The sequence below is a fragment of the Elephas maximus genome, chromosome 7, assembly GCF_024166365.1.
Source record: "Elephas maximus indicus isolate mEleMax1 chromosome 7, mEleMax1 primary haplotype, whole genome shotgun sequence".
NCBI lineage: Eukaryota > Metazoa > Chordata > Mammalia > Proboscidea > Elephantidae > Elephas > Elephas maximus.
Window position 1 is genome coordinate 106171619 of NC_064825.1, and position 18037 is coordinate 106189655.

Consider the following 18037-nt stretch of genomic DNA (forward strand, 5'->3'; position numbering starts at 1 on the left):
GGCTGGCTCTATTTCTAGTTTTTTTGTGCAAGCTGCGCACCATTTTTCATAGAGGGTGTACCATTTTGCAGTGCCACCAGCAATGGGTATAGATTCCATTTTCCCCATGATTTTGCCAACATTTGTTGTTGTCATTTTATTTTTTTTAATCAATGTCATTTTAGCTGGGGTAAGATGGTATCACATTGCAGTTTTGAGTGTATATCTCTAATGTCCAATGATCGTGAACATGTTCTCATATATTTTTTGCATGTTTGAATGAATTCAGGTGAGCTTGCTGCTCATTTCCTTTTCCCTTTTTGTGAATGGGTTGTTTGTCTTTTTTACTGTTGACTTGTTGCAACTTTTTACAGATTTTAGTGGTTATACCTTTATCCAGTAAGTTGTTTCCCAAGATTTTTTTGCCGTCTCTCAGCTGTCTACTCTTTTAGTAAAGTCTTTTGATGACCATAATTTTCTAGTTTTTTTGACGCTTAGGTCCCACGTTTGTCCCTTTGTGTTTTTCCATGAAAATTCATGGTATTAACTTTATCATTTAGGTGTTTGACCCATTTTGAATTACTTTTTGTGTGTGGTGTGGACTATGAGTCCTGTTTCATTTCCTGCAGGTGGATATTCAGTTTCGCCAGCACCATTTATTAAAGAGACTGTTTCTGCCCCACTGAATGGACTTTTACTCATTTTCAAAAACCAGTTTTCCATAGATGGCTGGGTTTAATTCTAAGTTCTCAATTCTAGTCCACTGGTTTATATGTCATCGTTGAACATATACTAGGCTGTTATGATTAAAGCAGCTGCATAGTATGTTTTAATATTGAGGAGTGTGAGGCCTCCTGCTTTGTTCTTTTTCTACAACATTGCTTTGTCTATCAGGGTTTTCTTTCCTTTCCATATGAAGTTGATCATTAGTTTTTCCATTTCCGTAAAGAATGTCGTTGGGTTTTTATTGAGTTTGCATTGTATATGAAGATCGCTTTGATAGAATTGACATTTTCACTATATTAAGTCTAACAATCCATGAGCACTAGATGTATTTCCATTTATGTAAGTTCCTTTTAGTCTCCTGTAGTAGTGTTTTATAATTTCCATTTTATAATTCTTTTATTTCCCTAGTTAAATTAATTCCTAGGTATTTTGTCAATTTGGGGGCTAACATAAATGGTATTGTTTTCTTGATTTCTTTTTTGGAGCCGTCTTTATTGGTGTAAAGAAACCCAACTGATTTTTATGTGTTGCTCTTGTACCCTGCAAAGTTGCTAAATTCTTTTATTAGTTCCAGTAGTTTTCTTGTGTAGTCTTTACGGTTTTCGATGTATAAGATCATGTCATCTGCAAATACAGTTTTACATCTTCCTTTCCAACTTGTATACTTTTTTTATCTCTCTTTCTCTTTTCATTCTTGGTGGCATGAGGGCCCAGAAAGAGGCTGTAGCACTGTGGCTGTGCACTTTCACGTGGTGCCTGCATATCACACAGAACCATCTGTAAACCAGACAGAAGATTACTCTTTCTTAGTCAATTGGTCATAAGGAACTCTCCATAAGACCATAGGTGAAGACTGGGAGATGGAAGGTAATGCGGCCCGAGTGGAGACCATAAGCATTTGGGCCACTTGCTCATGCAACTTACTTGTGCCTTCAGGTCCTGCTTGGGTCCAGTCTCATAGGTACAACTTCCATTTAATGATGGAGTGTTGCTATGCACATCCAACTTTATGACTTTGTGGGTCAGACGACACCCAGTTCATGATATGCAGCTCAGGCTGCATGGTGACTTGGTGTCCCATGATTAAGAGTTCAGTCTCTACTAAGGCCAGGTAACAAGCCAAAAGCTGTTTCTGAAAAAGACAGTAGTTGTCTACAGTGGATGGTAGAGCTTTACTCCAAAATCCTAATGGTCGGTGTTGTGATTCACCAATAGGGGCCTGCCAAAGTCTCCAAACAGCATCTGTATTTGCAATAGACACTTCAGGCTTCATTGGATCAGTCAGTTCATGTGGCCCAAGTGGCAGAGCAGCTTACATAGCAGCCTGAATCTGTTTCAGAGTCTATTTTTGTTCTGGGCCCTGCTGAAAACTTGCAGCTGTTCAAGTGACTTGATAAATAGGCTTCAATAGCACACCCAAATGAGGAATATGTTGCCTGTAAAATCCAAAGAGGCCCACTAGGTGTTGTGCTTACTTTTTAGTTGTGGGAGAGGCCTGATGCAATAACTTATTCTTTACTTATGAGGAATATCTTGACATGCTGCATACCACTGGACCCACAGAAATTTCACTGAGGTGGAAGGTGCCTGAATTTTTGTGGGATTAATTTCCCACCCTCTAGCACACAAATGTTTTACCAATAAGTCATTGGCATTTCTTCCTTATTGGTCCAATAAGCATAATGTCATCAATGTAATGGACCAGTGTGACGTCTTGTGGAAGGGAAAGGTGATCAAGGTCCCTGAGGACTAAATTATGACACAAGGCTGGAGAATTGATGTAGCCCTGGAGTAGGCAACTAAAGTTGTGTTGCTGGCCTTGCCAGCTGAAGGCAAACTGCTTCTGCTGGTCTTTCAAAACAGGTATGGAGAAAAAGGCATTAGTCAGATCAATAACTGCATACCAGGTTCCAGGAGATGTATTAATTTGCTCAAGCAATGAAACCACATCTGGAATAGCAGCTGCAACTGGAGTCACTCCCTGGTTAAGTTTTCTGTAATTCATTGCCATTCTCTAAGATACATCTGTTTTTTGCACAACCCAAAGAGGCAAGTTGAAGGATGATGTGGTGGGAATAACCCCCTTGCATCCTTCAGGTCCTTGATGGTGGCAGTAATCTCTGCAGTCCCTCCTGGAATGAGGTATTGCTTTTGGTTTACCATTTTCCTGGGTAGGGACAATTCTAATGGTTTCCACTTGGCTTTTCGTACTGTAATAGCCCTAACTCCATTTATCAGGGATCCATTGTGGAGGTTCTGCCAGTTACTGAGTATATCTATTTGAATTATGCATTCCTGAACTGGGGAAATCACTAAAGAATGGGTTCAGGAAGTCACTGGACATACTGTATGATGGACATGAGCTAAGACTCCATTAATAACCTGACCTCCATATGCCCCACTCTGACTTGTGGGCCACAGTGACATTTTGTGTCTCCAGGAATTATTGTCAGTTCAGAGCCAGTATCCAGTAATCCCCAAAAAAGTCTGATTGTTTCCTTTTCCCCAGTGGACAGTCGCTCTCATAAAAGACCATAGATCCCTTTGAGAAAGGCTGGGAGAAAAATTAACAGTATAAGTTTTTGACAGTGTATTGGAGTCCTTCCTCAAGGGGACCTGGCCTCCCTTTCATTCAGGGGGTTGTAGGTCTTTAAACTCACTCAAGTCTGGGAATTGATTGAGGGGTCGTGATTCTCTATTCTGGAGATTCGAGTTAGACTGCTGTTCACTTGATCTAGAATTCATCGGCTTGTACAGATCAAGTAAATATTTAGCAGGTTTTCCATCTATTTTACCCCTAGGAACAACATAACTAAGTAACCAAAATGTAAGTTCATACAAATCAGACTATTTCGATTACTGCTTTGACTCTGCTGTCCATTACAGTAGTTACACCCACTTTGTCTTTGTGGATTGAGTGCTGACACTTGGCCTTTACCACCAAAGGGTCCAACCAACCTCATTGTAGTTAGGTGTCTGAAGTCCATTAGGGCAGTTCCCACTGGCAAATCTGACTTCCATAAAATAGTAATCACAGCAGTCTTCAAGGATGCTGGGGCTTCCTTCATAAATTTGTGCTTTGCCGTTGCAGTAAAAGATATTTTCCCTGGGCACTCCATGTGTGGGTCTGTGAGTCGAACCTGATAAATCCATCTAATGTGCCAATTTCCCTAAACCTTTGGATACCTTCATCTATAGTATGCCAGGGCAAGTCTGGTTACTTCAACTTGATTTAGCATAGGCCTCAGAGTAATCCATGCTTCAGAAACCCAACCAACTAAACTGCTAGATTCTTTTCCTAACTTCTCAAGTTGAAATGCCTAATGAAAAATCTTTGCTTAGGAGGCCCATATCAATACATTCAGACTGATCCATCTTTATGTTCCTTGCACAATTATCCCATATCTTTGTAGCCATTCCCACACATATTGCCCAGGTTTCCATTTGTACACATTAGAAAACATAAAGCAGTTCTTTTAGAGTGTAGCTTAGCTTATCTCCTCCTCAGTCACACTTTGTACTTCACCGTAAGTCTAGTTATTGGTCTAGTAGCCCAAATCAGTGGTGGGTAAATGTTTTGAGAACATTCAGCATTGTGTTGTAAAGCACCTGCCTTACTTGATGCCCCAGGCAATAACTCAGCCAAAGGCTTTTTAGACTAGGCTGGGTTAATCTCATTAGATGGGGGTGGAGGGGGAAATGGTTCTATTGGGGAGGGTGGTTTAGCAGACAAGCAGGGAGTAATCTCTTCAGATAGGAGTGAGAGGGCTTGTTGTATTGGTAGGAGTGATTCAATGAAGTTTAGGGGTTCAGCTTCTCCAGCTTCCTGATACCATATGTCCCCATTTCAAGTTTCAGGATTCCATTTCTGCCTAATCAATGCCTTCGCTTTAACTTCAGACATCTCTCAAGGTTGGTAATTGAGTTGGCACTGTAATTCAGCCACTCTTAGGATAAGATTCTGTGTTTTTTGGCAATAACAACTCTGTTACTACAAGAAATTATTTGCTTGGCATACAGATTGAATAGGTATGGTGAAAGGATACATCCTTGTTGCATACCTTTCCTGAATTTAAACCATGAAGTATCCCCTTGTTCTGTTGGAACAACTGCCTCTTGATCTTTGTGCAGATACCTCATGAGCAGAATTAAGCGTTCTGGAATTCCCATTCTTCACAAAGTTATCCAAAATTTGTTATTATCCACACAGTCGAACTTTTTGCATAGTCAATAAAACACAGGTAAATATCCTTCTGGTATTCTCTGCTATCAGCCAGGATCCATCTGACATCAGCAACGATATCCCTGGTTCCACATCCTCTTCTATATCCAGCTTGAATTTCTGGGAGTTCCCTTGATATATTGCTGTAGCCTCTTTTGAATGATCTTCAGCAAAATTTTGCTTGCATGTGGTATTAATGATATCCTTCAATAAATTCCACATTGGGCTGAATCACCTTTTTTGGACCAAAAAGAAACAAACTCATTGCTGTTGAGTCAATTCTGACTCATACCGACCCTACAGGACAAGAGTAGAACTGCCCCATAGAGTTTCCAAGGAGTGCCTGGCAGATTCGAACTGCCGACCTTTAGGTTAGCAGTTGTAGCACTTAACCACTACGCCACAAGTGTGTTCACCTTTCTTGGGAATAAGCGTAAATATGGATCACTTCCAGTTGGTTGCCAATAGCTGTCTTCTAAATGTCTTGGCAGAGGCAAGCGAGAACTTCCAGGGCTGCATACGTTTGTTGAAACATTTCAGTTGATATTCCGTCCATTTCTGGAGCCTTGATTTTTGCCAATGCCTTCAGTGTAGCTTGGACTGCCTTCAGTACCCTTGGTTCCTGATCATACACTATCTCTTGAAATGGTTGAATGCTGACCAATTCTTTTTGATATAATGACTCCGTGTGTTCCTTCCATCTTCTTTTAATGCTTCCTGCGTCGTTTAATATTTTCCCCGTAGAATCCTACACTATTCCAACTCTAAGCTTGAATTTTTCTTCAGTTCTTGCAACTTGAGAAACGCCAAGTGTGTTTTTCCCTTTTGGTTTTCTATTTCCAGCTCTTTGCACATGTTATTATAATATTTTGTCTTCTCGAGCTGTCCTTTGAAATCTTCTGTTCAGTTCTTTTACTTCATCATTTCTTCCTTTTGCTTTAGCTGCTTGATGTTCAAGAGCAAGGTTCAGAGTCTCTTCTGAGATCTATTTTGGTGTTTTCTTTCTCTTCTGTCTTTTTAATTACCTCTTGCTTTCTTCATGTATGATGTCTTTGGTGTCATTCCACAGCTTATCTGGTCTTTGATCATTAGTGTTCAAAACATCAAATCTATTCTTGAGATGATTTCTAAATTCAGGTGGGATATACTCAAGATCATACTTTGGCTCTTGTGGACTTGTTCTAATTTTCTTCAGTTTCAACCTGAACTACCATATAAGCAATTGAAGGTCTGTTCCACAGTCTGCCCCTGACCTTGTTTTGACTGATGGTGTGGAGCTTTTCCATCGTCTTTTTCCACAGATGTAGTCAATCTGATTCCTGTGTGTCCTATCTGGCAAGGTCCTCCTGTATAGTCACCATTTATGTTGGTGAAAAATGTATTTGCAATGAAGAAGCAGTTGTTCTTGCAAAATTCTACCATGCAATCTCCAGCATCGTTTCTATCACTAAGGCCATATTTTTACAACTGTGAGTCCCTCTTCTTTGTTTCCAACTTTTGCATTCCAATCAGCAGTAATTATCAATGCATCATGATTGTATGTTTGATCAATTTCAGACAGCAGAAGGTGTTAAAAATCTTCAGTTTCTTCATCTTTGGCCTTAGTGTTTGGTGCATAAATTTGAAGGGTTTTATTAACTGGTCTTCTTTGTAGGTGTTTGGGTATTATCTTACTGTGTGTGGATACCTATCCTATTGTACTTCAGGATAGATCTTGAAATGTCCTTTTGGAGGATGAATGCAATGCCACTCCTCTTGAAATTTTCATTCCCAGCATAGTAGACCATATGATTGTGCAATTCGAAGTGGCCAGTAGCAGTTCCATTTCAGCTTTCTAATGCCTAGGATATTGTAGTCTATGCATTCCATTTCATTTGTAATGATTTCCAATTTTCATAGTTTCATACTTTGCACATTCTGCATTCCAGTTATTAGTGGATGTTTGCAGATGTTTCTTCTCATTTTCAGCCATGCCACATAACCACATCTTTTCACCATATCTATTCAATCTGTAGTCTGAGCAAAAAGAATATTTCAAGTTATATCCTGAAATAGAACGCTGTCAGTGATGGGATAATATCCATATGCCTACAAGGAAGACCAGTTAATATGACTATTTTTCAAATTTATGCACCAACCACTAGGGCTGAAGATGAAGAAATAGAAGATTTTTATCAGCTGCTGAAGTCTGAAATTGATCGAACATGCAATCAAGACGCATTGATAATTACTAGTGATTGGAATGCAAAAGTTGGAAACAAAGAAGAAGGATCATTCGTTGGAAAATATGGCCTTGGTGATAGAAACAATGCCGGAGATTGAATGATAGAATTTTGCAAGACCAGTGACTTCTTCATTGGAAATACCTTTTTTCACCAACATAAACGGTGACTATACACATGTACCTCACCAGACAGAACACACAGAAATCAAATTGACTACATCTGTGGAATGAGACGATGGAGAACCTCAATATCATCAGTCAGAACAAGGCCAGGAGCCCACTGTGAAACAGACCATCAATTGCTCATAAGCAAGTTCAAGCTGAAATGGAAGAAAATCAGAGCAAGTCCACGAGAGCCAAAATATGACATATATACATACATATGTATAAATATACAGTAAATGTGCATCTTGATATTGGGGCCTTCAAAGTGTCATCTTTCTTTGTCATCATCCTAAAGAGTTCTTTTGCAGCAGATTTGTCCATCACACTATATCATTTGATTTCTTGACAGCTGCTTCTATGCGTGTTGATTGTGGGCCCAAGTAAAATGAAATCCTTGACAACTTCAGTCTTTTCTGTTTCTCATGATGGTGCTTATTGGTCCAGTTGTGAGGATTTTGATTTCTTTATGTTGATGTGCAATCCGCACTGAAAGATGTAATTTTTGATGTTCATCAGTAAGTGCTTCAAGTCCTCTTCACTTTCAGGAAGCAAGGTAGTGTCATCTGCATAATGCAGGTTGTTTATGAGTCTTTCTCCAATCTCGATGCCCCATTCTCATATAGTCCAGCTTACAGATTATTTGCTCAGTATACAGATTGAATAATTATGGTGAAATAATACCACCCTGACATATATCTTTTCTGACTTTAAATCCTTCAGTATCCCATTGTTCTCTTTGAACCATAGTAGCATTGTGGTATCTAAACAGTTTTCTCAGAAGCACCACTAAGTACTCTGGAATTCCCATTTTTCACAGTACATACAACGAAACCCAGTGCCATTGAGTCAATTCCAACTTATAGTGACCCTATAGGACAGAGTAGAACTGCCCCATAGAGTTTCCAAGGGGCGCCTGGCAGATTTGAACTGCCAACCCTTTGGTTAGCAGCCGTAGCACTTAACCACTATGCCACCAGGGTTTCCATCACAGTACATATATATATATATATATATATATATATATATATATATGCATATATACATATAAACATATATATACACACGTATATATATGTGTGTACGTGTATATATATATATATACACAAAACCAAACCCATAGCCAATGAGTCTGTTCCAACTCATAGAGGCCATATAGAACAAAGTAGAATTGCCCCATAGTGTTTCCAAGGCTGTACATCTTTACAGATTGCCACATCATTCTCCTGCAGAGTGGCTGGTGGGTTTGAACTGTTGACCATTTTTTGTTATCTGCAGAGTCCTTTAACCACTGTACTACCACGGCAAATAGATAGATAGATACATAGATAGACAGATACACATATGTACACAAACATACATATATAATAAATATATATAATTACCATTTTCAATAAATAATACAAAGTATTTTTTATATATATACTAGTTGACCCTCTGTATCTGTGAATTCTGCATCCATGGATTCAACCATCTGAGATTAAATGCACTCAGGAAAGAAAAAAAAAAAAAAAGCTCCAGAAAGCAAAACTTGAATTTGCCACACTCAGAGCACCATGCTAAATTCATGCAAATGAGTTTATATGTAGGCATTCCCTGACATAGCCTCTCAGAACTTCACAGATTCTCAGTCTCCTTCTCCAGGACTCATTGTTTGAGCATGGTTTGCCCCTTGTCTTGGCCTTAATCCCTAAACAATACAGTACTGTATACCAACTATTTACATTGAAGTTACATTGTATTAGGTATTATAGGTAATTTAGAGATGGCTTAAAGTATATTGGAGGATATGTATATGTTATATGAAAAACTACGCCATTTTATAAAATGGTTTGGAGCATCTTCAGATTTTGGTATCAGCAAGAGGCCTGAAAAAAATCTACCTCTGATACCAAGGGACAAATGCAGTTCAAATCTGCCAGGTGCTCCTTGGAAACTCTATGGAGCAGTTCTACTCTGTCCCATAGGGTCGCTATGAGTCGGAATCGACTCGACAGCGCTGGGTTTGGTGTATATATATATATATACACACACACACACACACACACATACGTATATATGTATATAGAATATCAAATACCATCACAGAATGCAGTAGACATCTACTTAATATGCTTCCATCTCATCTGATTCTTGTTTCAAGGCTGGTTTTACAGCCTTAAGTGATTTAAAGACTTGAAAGATTCATTAGCACACCCACCAACCTCTACGCTGTTTTTCTACAGTATTTGCATTTCTAATTATTCCTTAATTGTTTTCTAATAAAACAACCAACAAAGAAAAACCAATAAACCAAACCCCTTGTCTTTGAATCGATTCCTGCTCATAGTAACCCTATAGACAATAGTAGAACTGTCTCAAGTAGTGGCTGGTAGATTCTACCAGCCAAAGTGTTCTCTACAGAAAATGTAAAGCACTTTCATGGATTCCCACAGTACTTTGGATAATTCAAATTTCTTACCAGGGGTTGAAAACTGCTATATAACTTAGCTGCTACCTTTATTTCTATGTTCATCTGCTAACACATTTTTTTCTCCAGACAATTTGTTCTTTAGGACTCTAAGAATGTAAAACTTAACACTCGTCCTTTGCTTTTGCATCTGCCTAAAATGTTCTTTCGTTACTCCTTCTAACTATTTAGGACTCAGTTCAAATGTTACTTCTTCAGAGAGGCTTTTCCAGGTTTATCATAGAGACTACATTATTATTGTTACTGTGCCAGGACTACACTGAATCCATGCAAATGAAATGATGTGTAGCCATACCCAGCTAGCTGTAGCCTTCCACCATTTCACAGATCCTCAGTCTCTCTCTTCAGCACTTGTTGTTTGAGCATTGTTCACCTCGTGTCTTGTCACTATTCCCTAAACAATACTGTATAACAAATATTTACATAGCATTTGCATTGTATTAGGCATTATAAGTAATCTAGAAATGATTTGAAGTATATGGAAGTTTCTGCATAGGTTATATGCAAATATTGTGTCATTTTATATAATGGACTTCAGCATCCATGGATTTTGCTATTTGTGGGGGCCCTGTAACCAACCCTCATGGATACTTAAGGAACACTTTATAGTTTTAATTAATGCATATTTCAAACCTAGTTTTTAAAATGGGTGTCACAACTGTATGGACACTCGTGGAAATGAATAAGTTTTACGCTAAGTGATATAACAGGTTATACATTACAACTCACTAAAATAAATCAGCCTGAGCAAAAATTCTTATTGAGAGAGGACATTGCACAATGAAATTATAGAATTACTAATATAATGATTTGGTTTGGGGTTTTTTAACATATATACTACTTATGTAATTTGAGCAGAAATTTCTGACAACATTACAAGAGATTTTCAACTTGGAAATGATTGTTTGGAAAGACAAGGAGCCTTAGTAATCTAGTGTTGCTATAACAGAAATACCCCAAGTATGTAGCTTAACAAAGAGAAATTTGTTCTATCACAGTCAAGGAGGCTAGAACTCCAAATTCCGAGATGCAGCTCCAGGGGAAGCTTTCCCTCTCTGCTGTCTCTGGGGTAAAGTCCTTGTCATCAATTTTTCCCTGGTCTAGAAGCTTCTCAGTGCAGGGACCCCAGGTCCAAAGAACATGTTCCCTTCCTCGTTCTTCAATCTTGGTGGTAGGAAGTCCCCTGTCTCTAAGCTAGTTTCTCTTATTTCAAAAGAGATTGACTCAAGGTATAACCTAATGTTGTAGGTTGAGCCCTGCCGCATTAACATTACTGCCTCTAATCCTGCCTTGTTAACATCATAGAGGTAGGATTTACAACACAGGAAAATCACCAAAACAAACAAATTGCCTTCTAGAAGTTTCTGACTCATAAAACAAAGTGGTGGACTATGACGCAACACTGAGAATCAGTGAGTTGACACACATTTTTTGGGTGACACAACTCAATCCATAACACAAGATATGTTAAAAGTATACATTTGTTCAAATTTAATTAAAAATACATAAGAAAGCAATCCTTATACATCTAACTCATTCTTTAATGAAGTGAATTACTTACATAGCAATTTTCTCAGTGCCATTATGACATCCTTGTTCCTTAGACTATATATCATGGGATTAAACACAGGAGTCAGAATAGTGTAGAAAAGAGAAAGCATTTTGTCAATTCCCTCTGAGTGTCTAGTGTTGGGCCTTAAGTAGGCAATAATGGCTGATCCAAAAAATAACACCACAACCATAAGATGAGATGAGCAGGTAGAGAAGGCTTTGGCTTGACTTGTGGCTGATGGTAACTTCAGGATGATGGAGATGATTTTACTGTAGGAGCCCAGTATCAACAGAAATGGAACCATGACAAATAACACAGCAACTGTGTACACCAACTTCTCGTTTACAAAGGTGTCCCCACAAGCCAGCTTGAGTATTGGGGGAATATCACAGAAGAAGTGGTTGATTAGTTTAGATCCACAAAATGGAAGAGAGAAAATATGATATGTATGCCTGATAGTGAAAGGGATTCCAATGGTCCAGGAGCCAGTCACCAACTGGATACAGACCCTGTGGTTCATGACTAGAGGATAGTGCAGAGGTTACAAATGGCCACATAGCGGTCATAAGCCATCACTGCCAGGAGCAAACATTCTATGCCTCCGAACAGAAGGAAAAAGCTCATCTGTGTAGCACAGGCAACTAAGGAAATTCTTCTTCTCTGAGTCCCAATATTAATTAGCATTCTAGGGAGAGTAGTTGACACACAGCAGATTTCCGAGAAGGAAAATTTGCCAGGAAAAAATACATAGGGCCCTGGAGAGTGGAATCCATTTTCGTTATTAGAAGTATGGTGCCATTGCTCATCAGGATGATGATATAAATGATTAAAAACAATCCAAAAAGAAGCCACTGGATATGGGGCATGTCAGCAAAGCCCAAGAGAACAAATTCAATGATTTCAGTTAGATTGTCTTGTGGTGGTTTTTCTTGATGATTCATCTGTAGAAAAGGTAAATTTACGTGGGTATTTCCTTTGCCTGCCTGTATCCCTTTGCCTCTTCTCTAAGGTGTAATGAGGTGTCTGGGTTGGATTTTATGATCACTGCAATGGTTTGCACTTTAAGAATGATACTATTTATGTATGTCCCACGTCCTCCTATTAAATCACAGTAAACAGTCCCCTCACATTTATTTTAAGATCATTTCCTTATACTTTGGAAGCACAGCCCAGGATAGATCAAGCTATACCTGACTCAGCACAGGCACTGGAGCAATTGGTAACTGCTGAAGATGGACCCTCCGCTTTGCCATCTAACCTCACTTTAAATTAATTACACTTCTTGACAATCCTATTGTACTTCTCTATGCATTGCCTCAGTCAAGCTTCTCAAACACTATGTCATAAGCTGACTTGTAACATACATTTTCAACTGCCTGTTTCAACGTTCCCTTCTCCCATCCCTTGATGATTTTAAGCATATACCCATACCATTGCCACTGAGTCAATTCCGCCTCACAGCTACTCTATAGGAACAAGTAGAATTACCACATACGGTTTCCAAGGAGCTGCTTGCTGGTAGTCTTGAACTATCAATCTTTTGGTTAGCAGCCAGACACTTAATTACTGTGCCACCAAGCCACGTTTAAGCATATAAGTTCTTATAATACAGTTCACGTTAGGTAGTTTAGAAAGAAAAGTGTGAGAGTATTTCATTTTGCATAGGGGAATAAAACAATTATCTTTCAGTAGGTTGTTAAGTGGGCAAGATAAGAGGATTTTATTCAGGGAAATAGTCCAGGAACATTGATTCAGATACTAATAATAAAAGCAGTCTCCCTGGAAAAGCAGGGGTAGTAGGAGGATATTCGTTACCTGTGTTACATGTGGGACAGTAGGAGGAATGATATTGGCTGTTGTTATACCCATTGTGGTCTGTGAACCCGAGATTATGTTTGTTGCTTCTCAAAAAACAATTTAGATAACTGTTTCTAAACTCACTTTTCTTTACATATAAAGATACTGAGACTCACTAAGTGTGGATAATTTGACCAATTGCATGTAGATTTTGTGACTCCAAATCAGCATCTTTTTTTTTAAATGGATGAGTTTGACCCCTTTCTCAATGATTTATTATCTTTGTGATATCAAGCTATTATTTAAAGTTTCTGTTACCTCTTTGTGAGAATTAAATGAGATAATAGTGGTAAAATGTATCACCTACTTACCAATTTTAAACTGATTAATTTTTAGTTATGGGTCTATAATTCTGATTATGATAATATGTTATTTAACCTATAGCCCTAGGATTTAACAGATTGCCTAGTTAAGTACTTGATAGCGATTTTGAATTCCGTTGCTGGAAATTGTTTTCCCACCATTGTCTTTAGTCAGGGTCAGGACAATGACTAATTAGTGAAGCTCCTAAGGTGCAAAATTTAAGGAGGCTTAGGCTCTCTTGCACTTGCACAATCCTAAAAGTAAGTGCCTACTTAAATTTTGCAAGAGGCAAGGTGCCTCTTGTCTCACCCTGATTTACATTTCTCCACCCTAATGGGTTTGCATCTTGTCAACCAAGTAGAGAAGAAGCATGGTGCCATGGTTAAAAAAAAAAAAAAAAAAATCATTGCTGAGGAGCCAATTCCAACTCATAGCTACACTGTAGGTCAGAGTAGAACTGCCCCATAGGGTTTTTAAGGCTGTAAATCTTTAGGGAAGACTACTGCCATATCTTTATTCCACTGAGTAGGTGGAGAGTTTGAACTGTTGGCCTTCTTATTACAGCCAAGAGCTTAAACACTGTGCCACCACTACTCTGTGCCATGGTTATAGATCAATATTTCCCAGATGGACTGAAATTGAATTGTAGCTCCAACTTCTAGCTGTGTGATGACATCTTGTATGTTTATTAATCATTCCACGTCACATTTTCTCTGCTGTAAAATGACTAGCAATTATATCAACATTAAGTGTTGTTAAGTAAAATAAATCATTTAATATAAATAAAAAATCTTGAAGAAGTTCTGGCATTTATAAAGCCTCTTACTATTGTTATCTATTATTGCTATTGTTATCAATAGTTACTTATTATTATCATCCATTTATTCTAATTATTATTAAAACTAATGTTTTACTAGGACAGTGTAGAAAAGAGAAAGCATTTTGTCAGTTCCCTCTGAGTGTCTAGTGCTGGGTCTTAAGTAGCAATAACACCTGATCCAAAGAATAACACCGCAACCATAAGAGGAGGTGAACAGGTAGAGAAGGCTTTGGCTTGACTTGAGGCTGATGGCAACTTCAGGATGATGGAGAAGATTTTACTGTCACTATAAACAATATAAACAATACTCTCTAATATATTTTCCTTTTCTATCACAGGATTATTAAAGGAATGAAGTGAGATCTTAAAAGGAATTATCAAAATGTTACAAACTCCAAAACTTTCAACTCACATGATGCAATTTCTCCATGAATTCTCTGCCAAAATTTGGATTTATATCATTATCTCTGCTTTTTGGACATGTAACACCTGTACTATCCATCACTGCTCAGCATTTAGAATTGCAATTAGGGTAATAGCCTTTGTATGCATTTTCTTTTACTGGTACTAAATGATCTGAGTGGTAAAGGCTGTGGCTATTCTACTACTTGAAATCAATACAAATCCCAGAAAATGGGTGTACACCCAATTTGATTCTGAACTAAGATAAAGGAATAAAACCCAGTGCCGTCAAGTTAATTCCGACTCATAGCGATGCTATAGGACAGAGCAGAACTGCCCCATAGGGTTTCCAAGAAGCGCCTGGCGGATTCTATCTGCCAACCCTTTGGTTAGCAGCCGTAGCACTTAACCACTACACCACCAGGGTTTCCATTATTAAAATGAAAGCATCACCCTTAAGAGGGAGAGAAGAATTAAGATTCAAAAGAGGACAAAAGAAACAAATCTTTATGTATTTTCAATGATAGCATTTAATAAAAAATAATTCTTGTTAATTAAATAAAATAACTGTGAGTGCTAAAAGAAACAACATTTTTAATTGTACAAACTCAACTTTTTGGTGACGAAATTATCCATGTATAACATTATGTAAGATTTGTCTGTGTTTTTCTCAAGAGAACAGGGTAGAAAGGGCAGAGATTTACCCTGAGTGTTCTCCCAAAACTATCTGTTACTGTTCTTGCTTGAAAATGTTTAAGTTGTTATTATTTAAAGGAAAATAAAACTTAATTGTATCATGTTTTTATTTGAAATCTAAGCATCCATTCCCTAGAAAAAAATCCAAATGATTAGGGAATACATAACAAAACTGAAGGAGTTCTGGTTGTGCAGTGGTTAAGTGCTCAGCTGTTAATCAAAAGGTCGTTGGTGCAAGCCCACCAGCCATCCCATGGGAGGCAGGTGTGACAGTCTGCATTTATAAAGATTTACAGCCTTGGGAACCCTGTGAGGCAGTTCTACTCTATCCTGTAGGGTGGTTATGAGTCAGAATCCACTTGAAGGCAATGAGTTTGGCTTTGGTTAACAAGATTCTGATTCAGTTAAATATTAGTCATTGTCAATGCCCCAATCTACCTAAACCTCAGCTGTGTTTATATTTTTGACATAAACTAGAAGCGTAAACCTTAAAATTAACTTGAAAAACAATATGAACTTAAAACTTTATATTATTTTATGAATTCTTTAACATAAAAATATTATTTTCTTTAAAATAAGTGTTTCTTGGATTCCTCAATGGTTGTAGATTTATTTCATAGATTGTTTTATTTTAAATGTCTTATTAAAATATCAGAACTAAAATGCATAAATATAATGCTTATTTGCTACAAAGTCTTTGCTAGAAATTAAGTTTTCCTATAATATTATTTAGTATTCTTACAACACAGCAATTTTTCAAATTGGCAGAGTTTCAAAGTTATTAATATCACTATTTAAAATCATTGTTTAAGGTAAATTATATTTAATAGAGGCAGAAATATAAATGAGCTGCTTTAATAAAACAGTACATTTGCTACTGCATATTAAACATTAATTTTAATCGTATCATGAACTGAATTTGAATATTAATAAAATATTTCATATTTACCTTTCTTATTTTAGATAATAAGATACCTGAAGGTGCTGTGGTTAAAGTGCTCGTCTGCTACCCAAAAAGTCTGCAGTTAGAGCCCACCATCTGCTCCATATGAGAAAGTTGTGGCAGTCAGCTTCCTTAAAGATTTATAACCTTGGAAACATGATAGGGCGGTTTTACTCCGTCCTGACGGGTCCCTTTGGATAGTAATCTACTTGAGTGCAGTGGATTTGTGTTTTGGTTTGTGATAACCTTGTTTCTTCCTCACTGAAGAGAGTTTACATATTTACGTATTTAAATTACTTTGGCTGAAATAGCTTCTTTCATCAACGGTACGTAATCTGTCTGTAAAACACTGTTCATTTTGAACATGGAGTGTTCCTTAAATCAAATAAAATAGTTCTCTCCATCCCCTGGGATCTCTTCCAGCTGACACAAGTAAATTTCTAATTAAACAAATCTCTTTGGCACTCTCTGATTTGATTTATTTATTTATTTTCCCACGTAGCTCTCGCTCTACCCAGAATACTCTTCCTTGCAAACTCCTAATGGAATAGAGTGTGCAGAAAGCCTTATTTCTTAGACTTGAATAAGGCCCTGGGTTGTCCTTAACTGAGTAATAACATTGGAAGCCATCCAAGATTGACCCAAATCCAATTCTTCCCTTATCTACTATGGCTGCTTCAAATGGGCTCTCTGTTCCTCTGAGACTGAACTTCAGTCACATTTTCCTCAAGTTATTTTGCTTATTTACTCCTCTGAAATGGGAGCCTTGATCCAAATTCAGAGGCTGGCCTCTGTAAGAGTTGTAAAAAATGTTCTGACAGCAAAGAAGATTTTTACCTACAAATCTTGTAGTAAATAATTTATTTCTTCAAGACTCCCTGGACAAACTGAGGGCTGCCTGTTGAATATATTTAATCTAGTTCAAAACTTTTTTTCTTTTTTAATTTTGGAAACTCTGGTGGCGTAACTAAGCTAAAAGGGAATTCTAAAGTCTCATAATATGATCAGGGTTATATTGTGCATTATTAACGTGATCTTCTGATGCCATAAATGGAAGACTCAAATACAAATGAGAATTTATCATATAATAAAAATAGCAAATGAAATAGCTGAAATATGGACTTTTAAAATTAACTTTATTGGGATAATTGGGCAGTCTTGTAGAAAAAAAGATACATTTTCACTAATACTTTATACTATAGCAGGAAAGACTCCAAATGGTATACTAGTTTAAATATTTCAGAAAATTAACAAGATAATTCTAAGAGAATTTTTTTTTAAGTATGATTTTATGATTTTAAGGTAAGGAAAATTTATCTAGTTATGACTAAAATTTTAGAATGCAGGACACAAATTATTTTTAAAAATCCAATTATGAAAAATTAAATAGTTCCCTATATTATAAATAAACAAGCATAAAAAGTCATGCCAAAATATGGTTAATAAAATTCGGGAAATAAGTGTAGATCACACCTCAGATAAAGTGCTAATTTCCCTTATAAATAAAGTATTTTTGCGTATCAAGGAAAAGTGAAAACTACAAACAGAAAAATGGACCAAACATATAAGGCTTCACATAAAAAGGAGTAAAATCATCCCTTAAACATAAGAAAAGGCATTCAACTCCATAAAAAAGAGTGAAATTTTAAATTACACAGAAATTAGTATATAAAAATGTTCA